The sequence below is a fragment of the Miscanthus floridulus genome, chromosome 17 (genome assembly GCF_019320115.1).
Source record: "Miscanthus floridulus cultivar M001 chromosome 17, ASM1932011v1, whole genome shotgun sequence".
NCBI lineage: Eukaryota > Viridiplantae > Streptophyta > Magnoliopsida > Poales > Poaceae > Miscanthus > Miscanthus floridulus.
In genome coordinates this window covers 38,362,977-38,374,635 of record NC_089596.1, presented here as the reverse complement: position 1 = coordinate 38,374,635, position 11,659 = coordinate 38,362,977, and positions in this window count along the sequence as shown.

Below are 11,659 nucleotides of genomic sequence, written 5' to 3'. Positions count from 1 at the left end.
CACGTCTAATAAAAACAAATCTACTAACTAGCATCCTCCAATCTATAGGGCCATCAGTGGGGGTCGACCGAATCAATACAGCTGTGATAGTGAGCTATAGGCCCCATTCAGCTTACCCCATATTCGGCTTGTCTGGCTTCTTTTTTCAGCTAGAACAGTGTTTTTCTCTCACAATATTTCAGCCAATTTCAGCTAAGATTCAGCAAGCCGAACGGGGCCTATGACCAGATTCAACTAGCTAGTAAACCTCCTTAAGATCAGATATGCCCTAACCGTGTACTATGCATGATCAAGATCGAAGTAAAATAGCCGATAAAACGTAACCCGTCGCCTAAAGTAAGGACCATTGTAATGTAACAAGATAGACGATGGGTTAAAAGGATATAAGGCCGATCTAGATCGATCTCGACCGGATAGATTGACATTGTTGCAGACTAATAGCAATAAGAGCATTAGCACAATCGGTAACTTAATGAATCTACTCGAAGGACGTCACCCTTAGATAGAGCCGATAACTTGATCTTAATCTAATTCGAGCAGTGGAGGTCGACCTGATCGATGCAGCCGTACTTGAACTAGATAAGAGTTGATAACTAGCTTATACTAGAGTTCACAGTGGAGGTCGAATTTAACCGATGCAGCCGTATAAACAGAAGTATAAGCCATGACGGTACTTACAGACAAGCCGGAGGTCGGCCGGACCGATGCAGCCCTGCTTGTTGAAGAACTCGTCGAAATCTACTCTACTCCTACTCCTAAGGGTTGGCACAAAGCCGAAAAAAAGAGTAACGTGTATTGATTGATTGGATGTCCTTTACAATAGCCGGGGTCCAATATTTATGCCCGAAGCCTAAACATGAATCCTACTCAAGTACGACTCATTATAATCTTTGATACAAAAGAAAACATTCATAATTTAAGATAACTTGGACCCCAATCTTTCTCTTTTTTGTAAAGTCCGATATGTATTTCCCGACGTCAACCGTAGCTTATTGTTGTTATCTGCTCTGAATCAGCTGATATCAATCCTTATGCAATCGATTCCTTGATTGACATAATCTTGAAAGCTTCGAGTTCCCGCGTTCTTTTTCCCAAATTTTGATATAAACAGCTACTTAACTATCTATAAGCTTTTCTAGACGAGGAATCTTGATAGCCCTAAATGTAGAGTCATATGTCATAACTACAACTATATACTTTCTTTAACACGTCAGGAATTCCTAGGCTCTCATCGTTTCGGCACTGTTAGACACTGTAGCTTACGCGATATTTTTAAATTCCCTTTTTTTTTCTGGTCCCGGCCACTCTTAGCTACTGTAGCTGACGCGCCATTTTTTATTCTTTTGTATTTTTATTTTATTTATTTCCTTTTTCCAATTTTTTCCTTTGCTTTTCTTCTTACGTTTCCCCTCCGCACGCAGCGAAGCGCACGGATCTTCCTAGTTGTCATCATTTAGCTGAAGCTTAGTTACTTTTTTTTTTATGCCTTGAAGCTTAGTTACTGCTGTTTGGAGAGCAAGGTAGAAGGCTTGTTCGGATAATGGTAAATGAAACATGATATGCACATGCATTATTTGCTTAGCCTCTACCACTGTTATCCTTTTTGGAAATGAGTAAAAGCAGGGAAGGACGGTAGGGGTACCATTCTATTCCAAATGTATTCCCATAAAAGGCATGTTTTACCATTATGCAGAGTTACAAAACCACAACCTTGGATTTGTCTAAGAGTTTGGTTGTGTCCATCCACCAAAATGAGCCCCTTTTTTTTTTGTTGAACTAGGCATACTTCCATTACTATAATAACTTCCCAAAATTCGAGTAACCCATGGCACATCAACCCTATTGAAGAATTTATGAAGGTGTTTCAACAAGAGGGTTTCATTGTGGGTTTTTTAGGGCTTTGGCATGCAAACCATGGGCCATGCCGCCTTTTAGGGTTGCTTTATTTTGGGTTAGCGCCTCTCCATAAACAATTTTTCCTATATTTGTCAATTTCATCGGTGGCTGTTGAATGAAACTTGAATGTGCAGAGCGGAGAAGACTGAATTTGTTAGTTTTAATCTCCCAGATTGATTTAGAAACACCGAGATAGCTGCCAATCCAGGGGGTGAAATCAGTCCACCTTTGGCTTAGTGATTCCTAGAGGTAAGCCTAGATAGGTGAAGCGAAGGTTTCCCTTAGTGCAATTAAAAGTTCTCTAGTCTTTGATTAAAGATGTTGGCTGGAATCATCATGAATTGAATAATTAACTTTCAATCCCGTATAAGCCCCCAAAAGAATTGAGACGTGCTTTAATAGCTACTAGTTGATGGCTAGATGCTTCTAAAACAATTAGAGTGTCGTCCGCGTTTAGGATAGACCTTGATCTTTTGCCTTGTTTAGGATAGACTGTAGAAGACCTGCAACAAGAAAAATAGGAACAGTGAAACCGGGCCTGATTTTAGTATAAGGTCTGATTTTATGGAAAAAAATATGAAACTAGAATAAGGTTTCCATGAGTTATAACTAAATTTCTTGTGTTAAGCCATATTTTAGTATTTTAAATGCATATTTATTCTAGAAAAACTATATGGTTAGTTTTCTAAAAACATATTTCTACAATGTCTTTTTATAAAATCTAATTGACCTCTCTGAACTATGGCAAAAGTCCGATTTACCTCCCTCGCTGCTCATGTGGCGTCACATAGGAAGAGTGGTGTAGCGCCACATGAGCTAAAATCGCTTTTCAAAACCGCTCAGGAAGGTACGTAAATCAGACGGTTTTAAGAGTTTGCATAATGTAAAATCGGCGTGGATAATTCACGAACGCTCATCCATGGGAAAACGCGGGAACAATTTTCCAACAAGCGGCACCTACCTTTTTAAGAAAAGAATAATTTACGTACGGCACCTTAACTGGATAATGACATGTATACTCGTTCTCTTTTCCCGTGAGCAGCTGAGCGAAATGCTGCATGCGTCTACTCAATTTTAACTGTGTTAGGGCCCATGCAAAACATTTATTTCAAAATATTATAACTTCTGAATAGTTTATTCATTTTTAATTTCATCCGCACCGGTATGTTCTACACAATGAGATGAATAAAACTAGACCCCACTTACATATGTTTTAAAAAAAATTCTAGTAACAAACTAACTTATAACATATAACTTATCACATATAACTTATAACCAAAACTTAGAGACATAAAAAGTTATAAAACACAACTTTATCTAAAAAAGTTATCAAACGTAACTTGCATATATAAGTTATTCTATACAATTTAGATATACAAATTAATATCATAGCATATTAGCAGATATGTTGGTACAATGCATAAAAGGAAAATTAATAGACTACTATAAAAATTAAAAAGAGAAAAAAGGGAAGAAATAAAAAGTTCTATTTCATAACTTTTGCGTTTTCAAATTTTGGCTTAAGTTATAAGTTATATGGTATAAGTTAATGTTATAAGTTGTGGTGCTAAGTTTTATTCTGCAAAATGTTATATTGTCCAATTTATCAGTATAAGTTAAAGAAATAAGTTATGTACCATAACATATATGTATAACTTCTATTGTAAGTTATAAGTTCTATGTTATAAGTTAATATAAATAAATTGTTACTAAAAAAATCTTTGAAATATATACAAGTGAGATCTAGTTTTATTCGCCTCGTCGCGTAAAATACAAAGGTGACGAAATTGAAAATGGATACACCGTTCAAAGATAATAGTATTTTAAATAAATGGTTCGCTTTTTTAAAGTGACGGCAAGCACCTGAAGACTGTATGGGGTAGGTGCAGGCTGGCCAAAAAATCAATGAACGATCGCCCGAATGGATTTGGAATATAAAACTCCAATTTTGAAAATTGAGGAGGTAATAAAACTCCAGTTTTGAAAATTGAGGGAGGTAAGTTGGGCTCATGCAATACTTAAGGAAGGTCGGATGGGCTTTTTTCTTTTTTATGTCTCAACAAATCTATTCCAGTTTTTTTTTTTTTTTTTGAGCAAACTCCAATCTGTTTTTGTTCTTGGGCAAACTCTGGTTCGTCAGCCCATCTCCCGAGTCATAGTGCCATGGGCCTCGGCCCAGTTAACTGCTGCAGGCCACGCTGGTGACTCCATTTTTTCACCTTATCATCGGCGAGTTCGCAGACTGCTGCTTCTTCTCGATCTCAAACATGCTGATATGATAACGTGTTTTGATGTTGTAAAGAAAGAACAATAGAATGGATAAAGTGCGATTTGCATTGATCTAACCGTAATTTTTGGCATAGGGCTTCCGTTAGCGCCGAATGCTCTCGATGAAGGGCCGCCCACTCCAGCCCAACTACTGCCTCTAAAAAAACAGTCTGCGATGGTGGCCGGGGTGGCCTTATCTATTCGAGCGAGGTAGCATCATCCATTATTTACCAAGCCAGGAGGTGAGCGAAATTCTGCTAAAAATAGAGGTGGGCGAGATGCTGACCCAGCTCACCAGAGCAGCTGTTGTGGCGAATCGGAGATTCGATGGCGGTGGCGTGGGGTCAGTGAAAGCTCTAGTTTGGTTTTGGTGAATTGATGAAACCCTAAGTGCTAACCTAGCTTATCAAGTGATCATGAGATAGGTAGCACACTCCAAGTGGTGAAGCAAATGAAGATCATAACATGATGATGATCAAGTGCTTGGACTTGGAAAGAAGAAAAAGAAAAACAAAAAGCTTAAGGCAAAGGTATAAACTATATGAGCTATTTTATTTTAGTGGTCAAGACACTTAGAGAGTGTAGTGTGATCACATTTAGGATTGATAGCCGTACTATTAAGAGGGGTGAAACTCGTATCGAAATGCGGTTATCAAAGTGCCACTAGATGCTCTAACTCATTGCATATGTATTTAGGATCTAGTGGAGTGCTAACACCCTTAAAAATATTTGTGAAAATACGTTAACACATGTGCACAAGGTGATACACCTGGTGGTTGGCACATTTGATCAAGGGTGGTGAAGTTGGGAAGTTTAGGTGCAAGGGTAAGTAACTCCACCGACGGAGTGTCCGCCCGTAGAGTGCGGACAGTCCGACGGTGCCACCGGCGCCCTAAACAGAAAAGACATAGGTCATTGGAAGTGACCAGACGCTGGCCTCGGTTGGACCGACGCGTCCGGTCAGGTGTAACAGCGAAGACGCTGGCATTGGTCCAATGACCGGACGCTGGGTCACTCTACGACCGGACACTAGCAGGGTGCGTCCGGTCAGTGCTGACGTACGTTGACGTGAGGCGCACAGAGGAGACATCGTCTGACCGAACGCTGGTAGGGTCCAGTCAAGCATGACCGGATGAGTCTGGTCGGCAAAATACGTTTCTAGAACCTTACTGGAAACGACCGGACGCTGGAGGCTCAGAGTTCGGTCAGTTGTAGCGGAGCGTCCGGTCAACAGATGACCGTTGAGATCAGACGACTCCTGTTGAACGCAGTGTGACACGTGGCTGACATCGAGCGACCGGACGCTGGGTCCTGAGTCCGGTCGATCGGACCGGAGCGTCCGGTCACCCCGCGTTGTATCCAGTGAAGGGATACAACGGCTCTATTTCGTGGAGGCTTCTATTTAAGCCCCATGACCGGTTCAAGCTCACACCTTTGGCCATTTGCATTGACATAGCAACCTTGTGAGCTTAGCCAAAGCCCTCCACTCATCTCCATCATTGATTCATCATCTTTGTGAGATTGGAAGAGAATCCAAGTGCATTGCTTGAGTGTTTGCATCTAGAGGCACTTGGTGTTCGTGTTTCGCTGCGGGTTTTGCTTGTTACTCTTGGTGGTTGCCGCCACCTAGACGGTTTGGAGCAGCGAGGATCGTCGAGCGGAGGTTGGTGATTGTCTCCGGCTCCGATCGTGGTGATTGTGAGGGGTTCTTGACTTTTCCCCGGTGAAGAGCCAAAAGGTACTCTAGTGGATTGCTCGTGGCTTATGTGATCCTCATCTTGTGTTGGTTGTGTGGCACCCTATTGAGGGTTTAGCGTGTGAAGCCAATTAGCGCGTAAACCTCCAAGTGAGTGAATCGCCACAACGAGGAGTAGCTTGCCGGCAAGCAAGTGAACCTCGGTAAAAAATTATTATGTTCATCATTGATTCCGAGGTGATTGGTCTTCATTGTTAATTTGTTATTCATCCTTGTGATTGATTGGTTTCTTCATCTACACGGCGGTATAACCTTCTTGATCACTCTCTTTACTTTACCGCAAACTAGTTGACAAGCTCTTTAGTGTAGCTAGTTGTGAGAGCTTGCTTGCTTGGTTGGTGTGGCTCTTTAGTTAGTCTTTGAGAGCACACTAACATAGGGCAGTGTCATAGCTTTTGTGTAAATAGACACTATCTAAACTAGAATTGTGGTAGGTGGCTTGTATTTTGAGTAGGCTAGTGCAACACTTGCTTCGTCTCATAATTGTCTAACCATTTTATTAAGTGTTGTTGTAGAAATTTTTATTAGGCTATTCACCCTCCCTCTAGTCATTAGGACCTTTTAGTCAGCAATGTAGCCGCAGAGGCAATGGCATCCACCTCGCGCACGGCAATGCATCTCCGTGACTCCATTCCCTAGTGCCGCGATGTCATAGATCTGGCGGCCATCCTGCGCTCTTGCGGCCCGCATCTTTGACAACCACTGTGCTTATCGCGTCTAGCTGCCGCCTACTGGCGCGCAAGCAAGGTGACGGTAGCACTGAGGCCCACGCGTGTAGGAGAAAATAGTGGCTCCATAGGCCCATGTATGAGCGAGGGGAGCGGCACGTGGGACACTAGGACGGCGATGTAGACCCACGCCGCCACGCGGGAGGGAGGTGAGGGTGGCTATGGCATGGAGTTGATAATCCGTCGTGGCCTTCTCCACCGAACCTGTCGTGACCTTCTCTACTGGAGCGGCGAGCTCTACATAGGTGAACTCCACGCGCCGAGTCGCTGACGAGCCTCCATTCTGAAATAGCAAGGAAATATTGTTGTCGGTGTTTTCGGACCATCAACGAGTAAATTTGTATTTGCACGTCTGACTCGGATGGTGTGCTCAGAGGACACAAGTGTTTATACTAGTTCGGACAGAACATCCCTACGTCCAGTTCGCTGCTGCTCGTGTTACCGGCACTTAGTTTGTAGTAGGGGTTACAAACAGGTGAGAGAGGGAGAGGATCCCAAATCCTTGGTGGAAGGAGAGAACGGGTGCTGAGAGCTCGTTTGTCGCTTAGCCGTGTGCTTGTGTCGTGCTCCTATGTTCTGATCTCCCTTTTCATGGGACGTCCTGCTTCCCCTTTTATAGGCGAAGGGAAAGCGTGGGTTATAGAGGAGGAAAAGGAGAAGAACGAGAGAGAAGAAGGCTTTTAGGGTTGTCGGATCCTTCTTCTCCTTCATGCGGGTCCCGTTGATCCTGTAGATGTCAACAGGAACGGCTCCATGTCGTGGCCCTGTTCGTCACTAGCGCCATGCGCAGGCGTCATCTGTCAGTCTTGGTGTTCCACTCCATCCCGGCGAACATTGTGGTGAACTGACGCGCCTGTCAGTGTTCGTACGAGGATTAGATAGAACAACACCGGCACACCCGATACTATTCTAGATGTGAATCCCCAGGTATGGCCCATTATGGCTATGGGTTACATCGAGGCATGTCAGCCTCTTCCCTGGCGTCAGAGTTTTGACCTAGTCCCATACGCTTGGACCTCGAGTGGTTGGCGGTGGTATGGGTCCCCGTCGGACGAGACGAAACCCGCATCATCGAGGTCGGCCGAGACAGAGCCTGCGGCCTTGGGCGAGATAGAAACCGTGTCCTTAGGTCAGGCGAGACAGAGCCCGCACCCAAGAGATCGGATGAGACAGAGCCCATGGCCTCGAGGTCGGGCAACACTAAAAGAGCATCTAGCCCTTTAGTGGGTTTTGGATGATTGAATGACAACGTGATTAAAGAACTAACCCGTTTGCTAAGTGAGGACAGGTAATAGGTTATCTCACAGGTACATAATGAAAGCCAAAATGATGTGTGGTTATATAAACAATCTAGTTCAAGCACAAGACAATAATGCAAATGGAATTCATGCAAATGCTTGTTTATTGTGGGATTTCTATGTACTATATGAAAGCAAGCTCGTGAGTATTAGTTAATGAGACATGAGGGATTGCATATGGAATGGTCTCATATTTGAAGCTTGCTAAATTGAAATGAAAAAGATAACAATACATATGAATGGATGATTCAACACAAGATGTGACTTAATGGCTTGAGATGGTGAAGATAGCAAGGAAAGGCTTCGAGGTACTAAGCAAGGGTGAAGGGCAAGCGATGGCTTGGCGGCCGAAGAACCTAGCTAGGGTGAAGAAGAAAGTACTTGCATTTAGTTGAGGTACTAATCAAGCTAAGATGGTCATATTGATGTGAAGGATCAAATCTATATTGGACAAGTTGATTAAAGTGACTTGATGCATTTGGAGTTATTCATATTTGATGAATGGAATCAAGTCACGTGCTCAAGATGGCTATGCTCAAGTGACAAGATCAATATTGACATGTTGGCACCCTCACTTGATGAAGATTGAAAGACACGGTATCAATTTAAAGAAGATCAACTCAAAAGGTTTAATTTCATTTTTCTTTTGATCTTGAGTTAATAGGTATGTCGTACTATTAAGAGGGATGCAAGTTTAGGTGGTCTGAGGAAGATAGAGTGCTCAAGCATAATAATTAAATCAAAAGAGAGACACTCTAGCACTTCACGAGCACAAAGAATAATTTTCTATGACTGTTGGTGTCGGAAGTCCCGACGTAAGCTAGAACTCCTAACAGTCGAAAGTCATGACTCTTGCCAGAAGTGCTGACTCCCAGTCACTACCTGCGCGGTGACTATGGACGTCGGAAGTCCCGACGTGAGTCGGAACTCTCGACAGTCGGAAGTCCCGACCTAAGCCGGGAGTCCCGGCATCGATGGTTCTACTGACCTGCTGACTATGCACGTCGGAAGTCCTGACGTTCGTCGGAAGTTCTGACGTTGGTTGTCTCGAGTGGACTTTGACCTCACATGAACAGTGTTTTCTTCATACGTTGGAAGTCCTGAGATCTGCGTTGGAACTCCCAACGTAGATCTGAACGGTTAAATTTTGCCTTAGAGTATATATACCCCTCTCCTCCTTCCTAACTGTGGCCCACTCATTTCATTGCAACGAACACTTGGCCAAAACAGCCCCCAAGCATTCTAGGCTCGTCACTCTTCTCTCCTTTGCCTCCAACTTCAATTCCTAAAGGGTTTGAGTGATTGGAGAGTGGATTGAGTGAGAAAAACACTTTGAGCAAGCTTGAGCACTTGATTTCTTCGTCAAGCCAGTTTGATTTGCATTTGTTACTCTTGGGGATTTCCCCCTAGCCAGCGAGGCGTCACCCAAGAGCTTCTATCTTGTGGAAGAGCCTTGGGAAGTTTGTATTACCCTTGATTTCTAGTGAAGAAACTCAAGTGACCTTTGTGGTATCCTTGAGTGAGGCAAGGAGTTGGAAGAGACTCCGACCAAAGTGGTCACCTCAACAACGAGGACGTAGGAGCTCCTTTGTGGGGCTGCCAAACCTCGGGATAAATTCTTGTCTCCCGTATGCTTGTTGTTGTTGTGATTTGCTCGAAATTACTTGTATTTGGTTGTCTCCCTCTCTCTAGCTATTTCTTAGGGTTTGAGACTCGATCTACGAAGTGGTGGCTTATCAACATCAAGAGAGTGACCCAACACCTTACCTTACCACTAGGAAGTGGGTTTGTAAGTTATCGGCATCACAAAGTTCATTTTAGCACTTGTAGTTCATTTCCCGTAGGGGTCGGAAGTGCTGACAATTTGCGTTGGAAGTTCTGACCCAAACTGTCGGGACTTCTGACACATCGGAAGTTCTGACCCAAATGTTGGGACTTCTGACACGTCGGAAGTTCTGACCTAAACTGTCGAGACTTCCGACATTAACTGACTAGTGCATTTTGATTCAACTCTTTGGTTGCCGCTGTTTGGCTCCCTAGGTTTATCGAGTATCTTTTATATACTTTGTGTCTAACTTGTGAGGGGTTGTATTACTCTGTTTTAGAGTTTCCATTTTAGAAACTCCTATTACTAATCGTTTTCGCTTTCAAAGGTGTTGATTTTTTAGAAACGCCTATTCACCCCCCTCTAGGCAACATCCTAGATCCTTTCAATTGGTATCAGAGCCAGGTTCTCACCTAAAGCTTCACCGCCGTGAGAAAAGGATGTCGACGCCTATCGAGTTGGAGCCGATGCTTCTCCAAAATGATGGTTCAAACTTTTTACCTTGGTCAATTCATGTACTCAATGCTTTTAGAGATATTAGTCCTCTTATTGAGCATATTGTGTCTGCAAGCATACCTCTTCCTATAGTTGATTGGAGCAACTATAAGAATTTATCAAAAGAGGAAGAAATATGCATGCAACTCAATGCTCAAGCTATTAATATCATTTTGAGTACATTGAGTGCAGAGGTTCAAGATGAGGCAATATTCAATGGACAACCACCTCCTGAGAGTGCTCATCTCATTTGGACCAAACTCGTTGAGGTATATGGAAAATCCAATTGCGATGACGCACTTGAGGTCGAGTCAATGGAAAATATGTCCATTATGTCTTCATGCAGCGAAGAATCCTCACAAGACCTCAAGAGCGTCGAGCTAGAGCAAGAGGTGCAAGCCGAGGCGACTGCGCTGTCTGTAAGCACATACCGGACGTGTCCGGTATCCCTACCAAACGTGTCCAGTATGGCTGAGGCAGCCGGACAGCAGGTGGTCTGTGATGATGAGGCTCAAGCCTGGTGGCGGCCAAGTGATGAGTCAACCTCAGTATCTCATGATACTCATCACTTGTGTCTCATGGCCAAGAAAAGCAAGAAGGCTAGCAAGAAAGATCAAGCCAAGGAGATAGCATGAGTAGATGATCAAGAAGAGAGTGATATTGAAATTGAAGATAGCTACACTCTTGATCATCTAAGTAACAAAGACAAGCTCATTCTCATGAAGCTAGTTGAGAAGAATGATGAGCTAGAGGAAGAGAATGAGAAACAAGAGCAATCACTTCAAAATCAAGAAAAGTTTCTCATCTCCAAATTGCAAGAGCTAAAGGCCATAAATGAGAGGTATGAAAAATTATCAATTGAGCATGCTTTAGTTACTAACTCCTCTTCTAGTGTTTCACAACTAGAGAAGGAAAACTTTGAGCTCAAGGCAAAATTAGATGAACTCTCAAGCAAATATAATGTGCTACAAGCAAACTATGTTCATCTCAAGTGCTCTCATGAAGAATTAGTAGAATCAAGCATCATGCTTGAGGTGGCTCATGAGGTTGTGATTACAATGGTAAAATCATCTTAACCTCCCACTCACACACTCACTTGTACACAATCTCAATTGAATATTTCTTGTGCTAATGAGTGTGCTTCTCAAGCAAGCCAATCTTCGATTGAGCAAAAATTTATAGAAAATGTAGAGCTTAAGGAAGAAGTGGAAAGGCTAAGAAATGATGTGATTCGATTGAAGGGTAAGGAGAGAGCACAACCTTCACAAGATAACCGTGTTAACATGGTGAAGAAGCTTAAGAAGGGTTCAAACCTTGCTTCCTCCAAATCCCAACAAAAGAATCACATTTCAAGCAAGGCCAACACAACCAAGAGCAAGAAACATGGAAAAAG